This window comes from Aquarana catesbeiana, linkage group LG03, assembly GCF_042186555.1.
Source record: "Aquarana catesbeiana isolate 2022-GZ linkage group LG03, ASM4218655v1, whole genome shotgun sequence".
NCBI classification, from domain to species: domain Eukaryota; kingdom Metazoa; phylum Chordata; class Amphibia; order Anura; family Ranidae; genus Aquarana; species Aquarana catesbeiana.
Window position 1 is genome coordinate 374,423,156 of NC_133326.1, and position 15,250 is coordinate 374,438,405.

Here is a 15,250-nt window from a genome sequence, read left to right on the forward strand (position 1 = left end):
AGATCACTGGGGAGAATGCCACTCTCATGGATCAGTGCTGCCATCTTATCATTGGGGAGAATGCTAATGCTGCTGCTGCTGCTAACTTCTCTGAGGTACAGAGGAGAGCAGAGGGAGACCAGCTGTTACCCCAGGAGTTTGTGAGAGGCCGCTGGCCAAGCCCTAAAAAGGAATAGTATTGTTTGCTTGAGACACAGTGTGGGTGCCTATACCTGGGTTAGGAGGAACTTATCTTGAGCGCACCAATGCCAGATCTGGGAGCCAACAAGCTGGCCAGCAGGAAAAGTATTTAATACAGACTTAGAGACTGTTATTGTAACATTTTCCTCTAGGCAGGTCCCTCTTAGTATAGAGTTTAAAGTGGTTGTAAAGGTTTTTGTTTTTTTTTAATAAGTAACATGGTATACTTACCTCCTCTGTGCAAGGGTTTTGCACAGAGTGGCTCCAATCCTCCTCTTCTGAGATCCCCCAGCGGCGCTGATGGCTCCTCCCCGTGTCGAATGCCCCCTCAGAGACCCGCATTCCAATGACACAGACAGCAGGACTCAGCCCCGCCCCCACCTCCCGTGTCACTGGATTTGATTGACAGTAGCGAAGCCAATGGCTGCTGCTATCAATTTATCCAGTAAGGACCCGAGACAGCAGCTGGAGCTGCTGGGCTCATTCTTGTCGCTGGAAAGATCGGGTTCAGGTAAGTAAAAGGGGGGCTCTGGGGGGCTGCTGCGCTACAGAAGGGTTTTCACCTTCATGCATAGAATGCATGAAGGTGAAGACCTTGAGGGTTTACAACCACTTTAAGGGTCATTCTCTAAATCAATGGCTTACTACCAACCGTATATCCTAATTGCTACTGCTATATTTGTTAGCCAACTGCATATTCTATTTGGTACCATTTTATATATTTGTTTGAGGAATTGTTGCCATTTCCATTTCTCTGGTTGCTGTGTATACAGTATACAGCATCTCACAAAAGTGAGTACACCCCTCACGTTTTATTATTTCTATTCATGTGACAACACTGAAGAAATAACACTTTGCTACAATGTAAAGGGGTGTACAGCTTGTATAACAGTGTCAATTTGCTGTCCCCTCAAAATAACTTACACATCCATTAATGTTTAAACTGCTGGCTACAAAAGTGAGTACACCCCTAAGTGAAAATGTCCAAATTGACCCCAATTAGCCATTTTCCCTCCCCGGTGTCATGTGACTCGTTAGGTGTTACAAAGTCTCAGGTGTGAATGAGGAGCAGGTGTGTCAAATATGGTGTTATCGCTCTTACTCTCTCATACTGGTCACAGGAAGTTCAACATGGCACCTCATGGCAAAGAACTCTCTGAGCATCTAAAAAAAAGAATTGTTGCGCTACATAAAGATGGCCTAGGCTACAAGAAGAATGCCAAGACCCTGAAACTGAGTTGTAGCATGGTGGCCAAGACCATACAGCGGTTTAACAGGACAGGTTCCACTCAGAACAGGCCTCGCCATGGTCGACCAAAGAAGTTGAGTGCACATGCTCAGTAATATGTCCAGAGGTTGTCTTTTGGAAATAGACGTATGAGTGCTGCCAGCATTGCTGAAAAGGTTGAAGAGGTGGGGGGGTCAGCCTGTCAGTGCTCAGACCATACGCTGTACACTGCTTCAAATTGGACTTTCGTCCCAGAAGGAAGCTTCTTCTAAAGATGATGCACAAGAAAGCCTGCATACAGTTTGCTGAAGACAAGCAGACTAAGGACATGGATCACTGGAACCATGTCCTGTGGTCTGATGAGACTAAGATAAACTTATCAGGTGATGTCAAGTGTGTGTGGTGGCAACCAGATGAGGAGTACAAAGACATGTGTGTCTTGCCTACAGTCAAGCATGATGGTGGGAGTGTCATGGTCTGGGGCTGCATGAGTGCTGCCGGCACTGGGGAGCTACAGTTCATTGAGGGAACCATATATGCCAACATGTACTGTGACATACTGAAGCAGAGCATGATCCCCTCCCTTCGGAGACTGGGCCACAATGGCGGTATTCCAACATGATAACGACAGACCCCAAACACACCTCCAAGACGACCACTGCCCTGTTAAAGAAGCTGAGGGTATGGCCAAGCATGTCTCCAGACCTAAACCCTATTGAGCACCTGTGGGGCATCCTCAAACGGAAGGTGGAGGAGCGCAAGGTCTCGAACATCCACCAGCTCTGTGATGTCATCATGGAGGAGTGGAAGAGGATTCCAGTGGCAACCTGTGAAGCTCTGTTGAACTCCATGCCCAAAAGGGTTAAGGCAGTGCTGGAAAAAAATGGTAGCAACACAAAATATTGACACTTTGGGCCCAGTTTGGACATTTAAACTTAGGGGTATACTCACTTTTGTTGCCAGCAGTTTAGACATTAATGGCTGTGTGTTGAGTTATTTTGAGGGGACAGCAAATTGACACTGTTATACAAGCTGTACACTCACTACTTTACATTGTAGCAAAGTGTAATTTCTTCACTGTTGTCACATAAAAGATATAATAAAATATTTACAAAAATGTAAGGGGTGTACTCACGTTTGTGAGATACTGTGTATATATATATATATATATATATATATATATATATATATATATACACACACACACACACACACACACACTTACTGGACACTTTATAAGATACACCTGTTCAATTGCTTGGTAACACAAATTGCTAATCAGCCAATCATATAGCAGCAAATAATTGCATTTAGGCATCTAGACGTGGTGAAGACAACTTGCTGAAGTTCAAATCGAGCATCAGAATGGGAAGAAAGGGCATTTAAGGGACTTTGAATGTGGTATAGTTGTTGGTACCAGTATGTAAACACACAGATCTCAGTTCTTTCAGGGGAGAAAAGACTGATCGTGTGTTCATACAAAGTGTGAACACAGATCTCTCTCTTCCTCTAGTAAGTCCCACCCCACCCCCCCCCGTTCAGTTAGAACACAGTGATGGAACACGGTTAACCCCTTGATCGCCCCCTAGTGTTAACCCCTTCCCTGCCAGTGACATTTTTACAGTAATCAGTGCATTTTAGAGCACTGATGGCTATATAATTGTCAGTGGTCCCAAAAATGTGTCAAAAGTGTCCAATTTGTCCGCCGCAATATCGCAGTCCCAATAAAAATCGCAGATTTTTTTACTAGTTTTTTTTACTAGTAAAAAAAAAAAATAATAATGCCATAAATCTATCCCCTATTTTGTAGACACTATAACTTTTGCGCAAACTAATCAATATACGCGCATTGCAATTTTTTTTACCAAAAAATATGTAGAAGAATACATATCGGCCTAAACTGAGGAAAAAAAATTGTTTTTTTGAAAAAAAATGTGGGATATTTATTATAGCAAAATGTAAAAGATAGTGTTTTTTTCAAAATTGTCGCTCTTTTTTTGTTTATAGCGCAAAAAAATAAAAACCACAGAGGTGATCAAATACCACCAAAGGAAAGCTCTATTTGTGGGGAAAAAAAGGACATCAATTCTGTTTGGGTACAGCGTCACATGACCGCGCAATTGTCAGTTAAAGCGACGCAGTGCCGTATCGCAAAAAATGGCCTGGTCGTTGAGCAGCCAAATCTTCCGGGGCTGAAGTGGTTAAACACCACAGCCTACCTGAGTATTGTTGCCGACCATGTCCATCCCTTTATGACTACAGTGTACCCATCTTCTGATAGCAACTTCCAGCAGGATAATGCACTATGTCACAAAGCTCAAATCATCTCAAACTGGTGTCTTGAACATGACAATGAGTTCACTGTACTCCAATGGCCTCCACAGTCACCAGATTTCAAACCAATACAGCACCTTTGGGATGTAGCGGAATGAGAGATTTGCATCATGGATGTGCAACCGACAAATCTGTAGCAACTGCATAATGCTGTCATGTCAATATGGACCAAAATCTCTGAGGAACGTTTCCAACACCTTGTTGAATCTATACCACAAACAATTAAGGCAAAAGGTGGTCCAACCCAGTACTAGCAAGGTGTACCTAATAAAGTCCCATCCCTCTTTAGCCCGGGTGTGCCAGAGAGCAGTGGTTCTGCTTATAGAGTTGTAGGCTCTCGTTACAGGGTACCTGAGAAAATAGGAGTTCCTTTGAGGATAGGCACAACAGATCTAAGCTCACTTTTCTCTATTATAGAGAAACATTATTATGGATTATAGACTGAAAACACTGTGCAACACAATAGAGCTTGACTGGATGATGATACTGTCCTTCTCTCTTCTAATCAAGGGCGTAGATAAGGGGAGATGGGGAGGGTCCAAACCCCCTCCAGAGCATCCGTGGTGTCACAGTTGCCATTGTGGTCAGTGTACACCAGAAGCACTGCAGCTGGTAATCCTGTCCACCATCAGAGACAGGCAGCAACAGTTTGGATGGAGGAAGGCTCTCATTAGGTCCTCCTCAGCACAGGTCTCAAAACACACCCAAGGGAGGACTTCCACGTGCTCTAAAATGCCTGATCTAGCGAGTTGATTTCTTGGAGGAGGATGAGCTGTATTGGGGGGAAGGGGAGATGTACTGGGAGGTCTGTACAGAGAGTAGCTGTTCTAGGGGTGGGGATCTGTACTAGAGGGAGATGTATGGGGGGCGGGGGTCAACTGTACTGGGGTTTGATCTGTACTGAAGGGAGAGCTATGCTAGTGGGGCATCCGTACTGTGAGGGTGCTGTAGATAGTGGGAGTTTTACTGGGGGAAGATCTGTACAGGGTGACATAATGTACCTGATAGAGCCTGAAGTGCAGAGGTAGGCCTCACTTACAGATCTGGCTCAGGAGCCCTGGTAAGGTCACACTAAACACCTGAACACAGAGTGGCATGAGTGCCTGATAAGTCTTCTACAGATGCTGATGAGCAAACCGTGCATCAGGATATGCAGGTATGACTGGTTGGATGCTCAATGGCAGATGGACTGGAGTAGGAGTCAAGCACAGATCAGCTGGTTCAGGTGCAGGAAGAAGGACCGTAAGCAGAGTCAGACAGTCCAATTTAGCAACTAGCAGGCAGAAGAGTAGTCAGGGATCAGGCAAGGATTGGTAACAGCTAGGCAGAAGCATAATCCAGAGACAAGTCAGGGGTTGGTTCAGGCGGTGCTCAGGAGCGGAGCAGGTCGGCAACAGAGGATCAATGCAGGAACAGGTAATGAATGCAAATGAATGTAGTAGACCAAATGGGAATGGCATGGGGCACAACTGCAGCTTAAATAGTCCGCTTGGCACCAGTGTGCACTCGCATGCTTGCACGCCTGTGCACCAGCAACTCTGCTACAGACAGAGTTCCTTAAAATAATGGGCCTGTACACATGTATGTGCCTTTCTTGACAGGTGGAGGAAATCTTTACTAGGTTTTTGTCTGTTCATTTTCAGACCTGCATGAAAAAAAATGACAGCTGGTATCTGATTAATTGCTAGAGGCCATACAGGCAGCTTTGCTCCTAGCCATTTTGATAAATGAGGCCAATTTTATATAAATATACAGTTACTAAATCTCTCAGCATTTTCCATTATGCAACTTGCAGTTTCGATTACATTAACTATGAACTAAGTTCAACTTGTTTCACATGCACCTAACTGTGACTCATGAGGACCATACTCTCTATATGCAATTCTTTCACACTAGAAAAACAGGCTTAATAAAGCAGTAATGACACACAATTCAGTCCAAAAACCACTGTCATGGTGCCAAATGTCATGTATTATCACACTGCAAAGCAGGTATTCCAATTCACACAACTTACATACATACATAATTCTTACATACATAATTGTGTCCACCCTTACAGATGTGTGTTTATTGTGTTCAGTAAGAAAGTGGTGTTCTGATCATTTTAAAGTGATTATGTCATAAGACAAGTATATTGATTGCTAGAGCTTATCTTCTTTTAAATATGCAAGGTGGCTGTCTGTGTCTGGTTTCAATACTAATGGGGCGTACACACGGTCTGACTTTTCGGCTACAAAAGTCTGACAGCCCGTCTGACAAACTTTCGACGGACTTTTGGCGGACTTGCAGCTGACTTTCTAACGAACGGACTTGTCTACATACAATTACACAAATATCCGACAGATTCGTACGTGATGACGTACACCGGACTAAAATAAGGAAGTTGATAGCCAGTAGCTGCCCTAGCGTGGGTTCTTGTCCATCGGACTAGCATGCAGATGAGCGGATTTCTGGATCCGCAGGAGTTAAGACGTAAAGATTTGAAGCAAGTTCCAAATCTAAAGTCCGTCAGATTTGCGACTGGAAAAGTCTGCTGAAAGTCCGGGGAAGCCCACACACAATCGGATTGTCCACCGGATTTGGTCCGAAAAGTCCGATCGTGTGTACACCCCATAAGAGCAGCCTTTCTCAACTTGGGTTCCATGGAACCTTAGCGTTCCTCTAAAGGTTGATAGGAGTTCCTTGGGTAATAAGCAGTTTCTTTCTCTCAGATAATTAACCACGGACACCAATTATCTTTTTAGCTACTGTATAGGGAGCATTCTACCCACTGACCACCAATGAGAGAACCATTCTACCCATTAACCAACAGGCTAATATATTGCTATCTGTAGCTAAACTATAGTCATTACACACGATCCCACCAAAGTCTGATCGTTTCGAATGTCATGACGTACGACCAGACTAGGAAAGGAAGTTCAATAGCTAGTAGCCAATAGCTGCCCTTGCATCGTTTTTGGTAAGTCGGACTAGTATACAGACGAATGTTTTTTCCGATAGGAATCAAATCCGTCAGAAAGATTTGAAACATGTTCTATTTCTAAGGTCCGTCAGATTTTTTGACAGAAAAGGTCCGATGAAGCCCGCACACGATCGGAATGTCCGACGGATTTGTTCCGTCGGACCTTTTCTGCCGGAAAGTCCGCTCGTGTATACGCGGCATAAGGAATCAAAGAATCAGCAATCAAATTAGGGAGCTAGCATTCTTAAAGGAGAGGCCAGCAATGGTAGCTTCTATATGTTTCTCATGACATAGAAATTCTAAATTACAGCCACAGAAGCCATTGGGTAGACCTCTGATACCCCTTGATATACTGTTATCCCTTTTTCTGGAGACTGCTGTGAGGGAATCTTGTATACCGGCCCTTTTCCTGATGAATAGCATGCTTTTTCCATTGAGCTGCAAGAGGTCAGATATCTCTCCAAACATGTGGTACACAAATGGCCTATAGCATTTTCACGTTTGATACATTGGAGGCAGACACTGCAAATTATGATGCGGTCTGTTGTCACATGTGCTTAAAAAAGTCCCACACAGGGCACCAGACCAGAGAAAAATAGTGCTCTAGATTTGTGGCTCTCTGCCATTCAGTGGAACAAGGCAGCTTCTCCCTTCACTGAATGTCATCTTGCCTCGCTGGGGTTGTGCCTCTCCCTCACTTTCCTCCCCTGCTCTAACGGTCACCTGGGTATGGTGAGGAACTTCATTATCCTGTTCCTCCCCATCACTGGAGCCAACTTGATGATACGCTGTGCCTGCGGGAACATTATAACCAATTTGTTCTCTTTGCCTGGCGTCCTCTTCCTCTAGGCTTCCGTTACTCTCTTCCTCAATCTCTGAGCCTATTAATTTCTGCACATCCTCTTGCCCACTTGCCGACCGCCTCATGCAGATATACTGCGGCAGAATGGCACGGGCACAGGGGGCGCATTCAGGAGCAATCCCTGCTGAGGGGGAGGCCACTGATTCATGGCCACCCCCTCGCGATCGCACCTGGCGAATGGAATGCTTTCTCTGCTTCTGTAATGTAAACAGAAGCAGAGGAAGTGATGTCATCGCTCCTCGTGAAGCCTTTTCGTTCCGGCTTCCGAGGAGAGAAGACCTCAAGTAAGTTTGCACCAACATTACACATACAGTAGAACACGCAGGCACACAAATCACCCCCCAATCACCCCCGATCACCCCCGATCACCCCCCTGCAACCCCTGTCACAGTGACACCATTAGTAGTTTTTATTTTTTTTTTACTGATTACTGCATTGGTGTCATTTGTGACTGTTATATGTGGTAGGGCAGTTAGTGGTAGGCCCCTTTAGGTCTAGGGTACCCCCCTAACCCCCCTATTAAAGGTTTAACCCCTTGATCACCCCCCAGTTAACCCCTGTCGCCAGTGTCACTAAGTAATCTTTTTTCTGATGGGCGTATTAGTGTCACAGGTGACGCTAGGTCTCCAGATAAGTATTTAGGTTCACCGTCAGCTTTTTATAGCATCAGGTACCCCCATATACTACCTAATAAAGATTTTAACCCCCTGATTGCCCCCTAGTTAACCCTTTCACCAGTGATCACCATATAACTGTCACGGGTGACCCTGGTTAGTTTGTTTTTTATAGTGTCAGGGCACCCACCAGTTATTACCTAATAAAGGTTTAACCCCCTGATCACCCGGCGGGTGATATCAGTTTGGTTTTAGGGTCAGATAGGGTCTGCGTCTCCCCAGGCAGCGTCAGGTTAGTGCCAGTACTGCTAACACCGACACAGGCAGCATACACCTCCCTTAGTGGTATAGTATCTGAACGGATCAATATCAGATCTAGCGTCCCCAGCAGTTTAGGGTTCCCAAAAAACGCAGTGTTAGATCAGCCCAGATACCTGCTAGCACCTGCGTATAGCCCCTCCGTCCAGCCCAGCCCACCCAAGTGCAGTATAAATTGATCACTGTCACTTACAAAACACAACACACATAACTGCAGCGTTCGCAGAGTCAGGCCTGATCCCTGCGATCACTAACAGTTTTTTTGGTAGCGTTTGAATCAGTCGCTAACAGTCAGGAGCTTTTTTACCTGTGAGTCTCACTACTGTACCACTAAATTTAGAGCCCAAAATGGCAAACCGAAGGTTCACTAGTGAAGTGGTCTACACGTTTTTGAGATGACAGATAGTGAAGAGGAAGTCGCTCATCTGTCAGATTCAGGCTCAGAATACGATCCTGTAGACGACAGCGGCTCCATGACAGATAGCTCTGATGACAGAGTTGTGGTCCCTTCCAATGTCAGGTGGACCAGACCCCGATCTTCTTCTGCTGTTGAGGTGCAAGAACCGCAGGGCTCTCGTATGGAGCAGAGAAGTACTAGTGCCGCTATTCCTTCTGGTGAACTGGCAAGCACCAGTGGCCTGGTACACCCTGGTCGTAGTCAAACCAGCACTGTAGTAACACGTGGTGTCGTGGCGAGTTCCATAAGTGCAGTTCAAGCTGGTGAGGTGGCAAGCACAAGTAGTGTCCCGCTGCCACCAAGAAGAAGACAAACACAGGCCCGTGGAGCCCATAGTGCTCTTCTTGCTGCATTCGCCAATCCTAATTGGGAAGCCACCACTTCTGCAGCACCCGTACTTCCCCCATTCACTGGCCAACCCGGCATTCATGTGGAAACTTGATGTCACTTGATTTTTTTTTGCTGTTTTTCACCAAAGATCTCTATAGATCCAATGTGGACCAAAGCAATTTGTACGCTGGTCAATACATTGCCACTATTCCCCAGTCCTCCCTTGCCAGAGATTGGAAACCAATTACGGTTTCCGAATTTAAGATCTTTTTGGGCCTATCCCTCCTTATGGGCATAACTAAAAAGAGTGAGTTGCGGTCATATTGGTCCACTGACCCAATTCGCCATATGCCCGTGTTCTCTGCTTCCATGACCAGGGCACGATACGAGCAGATCTTGCAGTTCATGCATTTCAACAACAATGAACTCTGTCGTCCTTGTGGAGACCCTGGATACGATTGGCTCTACAAAATTCAGCCCCTCGTAAACCACTTCAACGTTTTGCAGACTTGTTTACTCCCCATCAAGTTGTCTGCGTTGATGAGTCCCTGATTAAGTTTTGTGGATGCTTGTCTTTCAAACAGTATCTTCCCAGCAAGCGTGCCAGATACGGGGTCAAGATGTATAAGCTCTTTGACAGGGCCACAGGCTATACATGTAGTTTTATGGTTTACAAGGGAAAAGATAGCCACGTAGAGCCGCCGAACTGCCCAGATTACATAGGGAGCGCTGACAAGATTGTGTGGGACTTGATGTCACCCTTATTCAGAAAGGGGTACCACTTGTACGTGGACAATTATTACACGAGCGTGCCACTTTTTAGTCACTTGTTTGATCATCAGATTAGAGCATGTGGCACCGTGCGACCTAATCGCCGGGGCTTTCCCCAGCGGCTTGTAGATTCCCGTCTTAGGCTGGGGGAGAGAGCCTGCTTCAAGTGTAATAATTTGCTCGCTGTAAAGTGGAGGGATAATAACAATGTTTTCGTTCTTACCTCCCTTCATGCAGACACGACGGTCTAAATTCCTATTGCGACTGGTGTTGTGGAGAAACCCCTCTGTGTCCACGATTATAACCTTAATATGGGAGGGGTGGACCTCAACAACCAGTTGTTGGCGCCGTACCTAGTTGCCCGTAAGGCCAGACGCTGGTACAAGAAAGTGTCTGTATACTTATTTCAATTGGCTTTGCTGAACGCTCATGTGCTATACAGAGCTTCAGGACGGACTGGATCCTTTCTTAAATTCCAGGAAGAGATCGTCAGAGCCCTTCTGTGTCCAGGCGGCGCTCCACCTCACATTCCCCAATCAAATGCAGTAAGCTGGCTGCATGAGAGGCATTTTCTTTATGTCCTCCCGAGTACCCCTACCCAACGAACCCCCCAAAAAAAGATGTTGTGTCTGCAGCAAGCGCGGATATAGGCGTGACACCCGCTATTATTGTCCCTCCTGTCCTGACAATCCTGGTCTTTGCATTGGTGAATGTTTTGAACGCTACCATTCACTAGTTCAGTATTAGCGTAGGGTACAGCACTGCACAGACTAGGCACACTTTCACAGGGTCTCCCAAGATGCCATCGCATTTTGAGAGACTCGAACCTGGAACCGTTACAGTTACAACAGTTACAAAAAAAAAAGTGTAAAAAAAAACAAAAAAAAACAAATATATTTAAATTAAAAAAAACAAAAATAGTTGTTGTTTTATTGTTCTCCCTCTCTCTATTCTCTCTCTATTGTTCTGCTCTTTTTTACTGTATTCTATTCTGCAATGTTTTATTGTTATTATGTTTTATCATGTTTGCTTTTCAGGTACGTCATTTTTTTATACTTTACTGTTTACTGTGTTTTATTGTTAACCATTTTTTTGTTTTCAGGTACGCCATTCAGCTGCAGCGCGGATTTATTTATCTTGACAGCAACAGCGTTTGCTCCCACGATACATAAAGCCGTGACGCCAGTGCCGTCGGAGGTGATTTCACCACCGCAGTTAAAAAAAGAGCATGTATGCCGAAGCATTGGGGCAGCAGGGGTGGAGGAGCAATTTGCTCCTAACTTTTGCGGGCGGATGCCCCATGCTTCGGCATATATATATTTTAAGCACGGATTTCATTAAAAAAGTTGCAGCGCGGATTTATCTTGACAGCAACAGACTTTGCTCCCACGATACATAAAGCCGTGACTCCAGTGCTGTAGGAGGTGATTTCACCACCACAGTTAAAAACAAAATGGTGCATGTATGCCCATCATTAGAAGTGGGTGGATGAAGGGAGGTATTCTAATGGTGGGCATACCCACCAATCAATCTCTTTTTTTCGTTCAGCCCACAGGCTGCATGAAAAAAAAGATTACAATATATGCCCAACAAGGACCAGCAACATACTGGTATGTTGCTGGACTTTAAGTGGTTAGACCAGAATGATGCCTGCGGGTTTAGGTATCATCTTGGTATCATTCTTTTCAGCCAGCAGTTGGCTTTCATGTAAAAGCAATCCTAGCGGCTAATTAGCCTCTAGACTGTTTTTACAAGCAGTGGGAGAGAATAATGTCCCCCCCCCCCACCGTCTTCCATGGTTTTCTCTGGCTCTCCTGTCCCAACAGGGAACCTGAGAATGCAGCCGGTGGTTCCGCCAGCTGACCATAGAGCTAATCAGAGACCAAAATGGCTCCAATCATCTCTATGGCCTAAGAAACCGGAAGCTACGAGCATTTCATGACTTAGATTTCACCGGATGTAAACAGCGCCATTGGGAAATTGGGAAAGCATTTTATGACACCAATCTTGGTGTGGTCAGATGCTTTGAGGGCAGAGGAGAGATCTAGGGTCTAATAGATCCCAATTTTTTCAAAAAAGAGTACCTGTCACTACCTATAGCAATTGTAGGGGATATTTACATTCCCTGAGATAACAATAAAAATGATTTTAAAAAAAATGAAAGGAACAGTTTAAAAATAAGATAAAAAAGAAAAAAAAAAAAACAAAAAGTGTCAGAAAGAGCTTTGTCTTCAAGTGGTTTAGAAGAGTGGGTGATGTGTGAAATAAGCTTCTAAATGTTGTGCATAAAATACCAGGACAGTTCAAACCCCCCCCCCAAATGACCCCATTTTGGAAAGTAGACACCCGAAGCTATTTGTTGAGAGGCATGTCGAGTCCACAAAATATTTTATATTGTGACACAAGTTGTAGAAAAAAGACAATTTTTTTTTTTTTTTTTGCACAGTTGTCACTAAATGCTATATTGCTCAAACATGCCATGGTTATATGTGGAATTACAACCCAAAATACATTATGTTGCTTCTCCTGAGTACAGGGATACCACATGTGTGAGACTTTTTGGGAGCCTAGCCGCGTACGAGACCCCGAAAACCAAGCACCAAGCACCAAGCACCAAGCACCTTCTGGCTTTCTAAGGGTGTAAATTTTTGATTTCACTCTTCACTGCCTATCACAGTTTCGGAGGCCACGGAATGCCCAGATGGCACAACCCCCCCCCCCAAATGACCCCATTTTGGAAAGTAGACACCCCAAGCTATTTGCTGAGAGGTATGGTGACCTCGCTTTTTGTCACAAAGTTTTGAAAATTGAAAAAAGAAAAAAAATACATTTTTCTTTTCTTTCTTCATTTTCAAAAACAAATGAGAGCTGCAAAATACTCACCATGCCTCTCAACAAATAGCTTGGGGTGTCTACTTTCCAAAATGGGGTCATTTGGGGGTGGTTGTGCTATCTTGGCATTTTAATGCCTTCAAAACTGTGATAGGTAGTGAAGAGTGAAATAAAAAATTGATGCCCTTAGAAATCCTAAAGGCGGTGCTTGGCTTTCGGGGCCCCGTACGCGGCTAGGCTCCCAAAAAGTTCCACACATGTGGTATCCCCGTACTCAGGAGAAACAGCAGAATGTATTTTGTGGTGTAATTCCACATATGCCCATGGCATGTGTGAGCAATATATCATTTAGTGACAACTTTTTGTAAAGTTTTTTTTTTTTTTTTGTCATTATTCAATTATTTGGGACAAAAAAAATTAAATATTCAATGGGCTCAACATGCCTCTCAGCAATTTCCTCGGGGTGTCTACTTTCCAAAATGGGGTTATTCGGGGGGGGGGGGGTTGTACTGCCCTGCCATTTTAGCACCTCAAGAACTGAGACAGGCAGTCATAAACTAAAAGCTGTGTACCCTAGTTTGTAGACGCTATAACTTTTGCGCAAACCAATAAATATACACTTATTGACATTTTTTTACCAAAGACATGTGGCGGAATACATTTTGGCCTAAATGTATGACTAAAATTGAGTTTATTGGATTTTTCTTATAACAAAAAGTAGAAAATATCATTTTTTTTTCAAAATTTTCAGTCTTTTTCCGTTTATATCGCAAAAAATAAAATTGGCAGAGGCAATCAAATACCATCAAAAGAAAGCTCTATTTGTGGGAAAAAAAGAACGCAAATTTCGTTTGGGTACAACATTGCATGACTGCGCAATTACCGGTTAAAGCGACACAGTGCCAAATTGTAAAAAGTGCTCTGGTCAGGAAGGGGGTAAAACTTTCCAGGGCTGTAGTGGTTACACTATTCTCAAATGTAGCGCTGGTAGATTTTTAATCTACCGCTTATATGTAAATTTAGTGGGTCATCTTTTCTGTACATAGTTCAGATTTAATCTATGGCTAAATTAGCTTCTGTTTCAACATTGGTTGTGTTGAGCGCAGTTCCACTCCGTTGCCTGTAGATGTCGGTGTCACTACAGACCGGAGCTGGAAAGCAGCAGACTGAGGTGTATTGAGTGCTCTGCTTTCTCAGAAGTAACTCGGCAGAGGTTGTCCCCTGCGGTGCATTCTGGGAGGGGGTATTTAAGAGACAGACGCCATATTTCTGGGTCTTTTCGTTCCACCTGCTGGCCCTCCTGGCCGACAGGTATGTTCTAGGAGTCCTACCTCGTGGTCCTCCGGGCCGGAGGACTGCGTTGCTGCAGCGTGTGGGTGGGCCCAGAAGCTTGTCTGGGACCTACTACAACTGCTGCGGAGATGGTCCTGTGCTGTCTGTCCTGCTGTCTGTAGAAGCTGGACAATTGAGAAGAATCCAGTGGAGGACCCGTCTTGGAAGGATCATGCGGAGCGCTGGTCTGGAGAGGGGCCTGGTGACTCAATTGGAGGACGCATCTTAAGTTAACCTACCACATAGTACTTCCGGGTCAGCTTAAAGGTTCTGGTACTGTGTTGCTGTTCATTGAAAACTACTACAGTACATCCTGTGGCAGAGGATCGTACAGTTTTGTTCTACTTAAGTCTGTGGCAGAGACTTTCTGTTCATGCTGCGCACCGACTGCTAGGTTAGTGAGAGAGACCTATCCGGGTGGGCAAAGATTTAATCCTGAATTGAAGATACATTCATCCCTGAGATTTCAGTTCCTTAGTGCTACACCAAGAAAAGGTATTTGAACTTCCCTGCAACTCTTCTTCTACCTCTTTCCTGCTACTTCTTCCAGTTATCTCCCATTAAAGCATTGGAAAAGTACTAAAGTGACTGGTGCCTATATTGTCAGATAAGTTCAACTTGGACTCTAATGCCCTGTACACACGGTCGGACTTTGTTCGGACATTCCGACAACAAAATCCTAGGATTTTTTCCGACGGATGTTGGCTCAAACTTGTCTTGCATACACACGGTCACACAAAGTTGTCGGAAAATCCGATCGTTCTAAACGCGGTGACGTAAAACACGTACATCGGGACTATAAACGGGGCAGTGGCCAATAGCTTTCATCTCTTTATTTATTCTGAGCATGCGTGGCACTTTGTCCGTCGGATTTGTGTACACACGATCTGAATTTCCGACAACGGATTTTGTTGTCGGAAAATTTGATATCCTGCTCTCAAACTTTGTGTGTCGGAAAATCCATATCCTGCTCTCAAACTTTGTGTGTCGGAAAATCCAATGGAAAATGTGTGATGGAGCCTACACACGG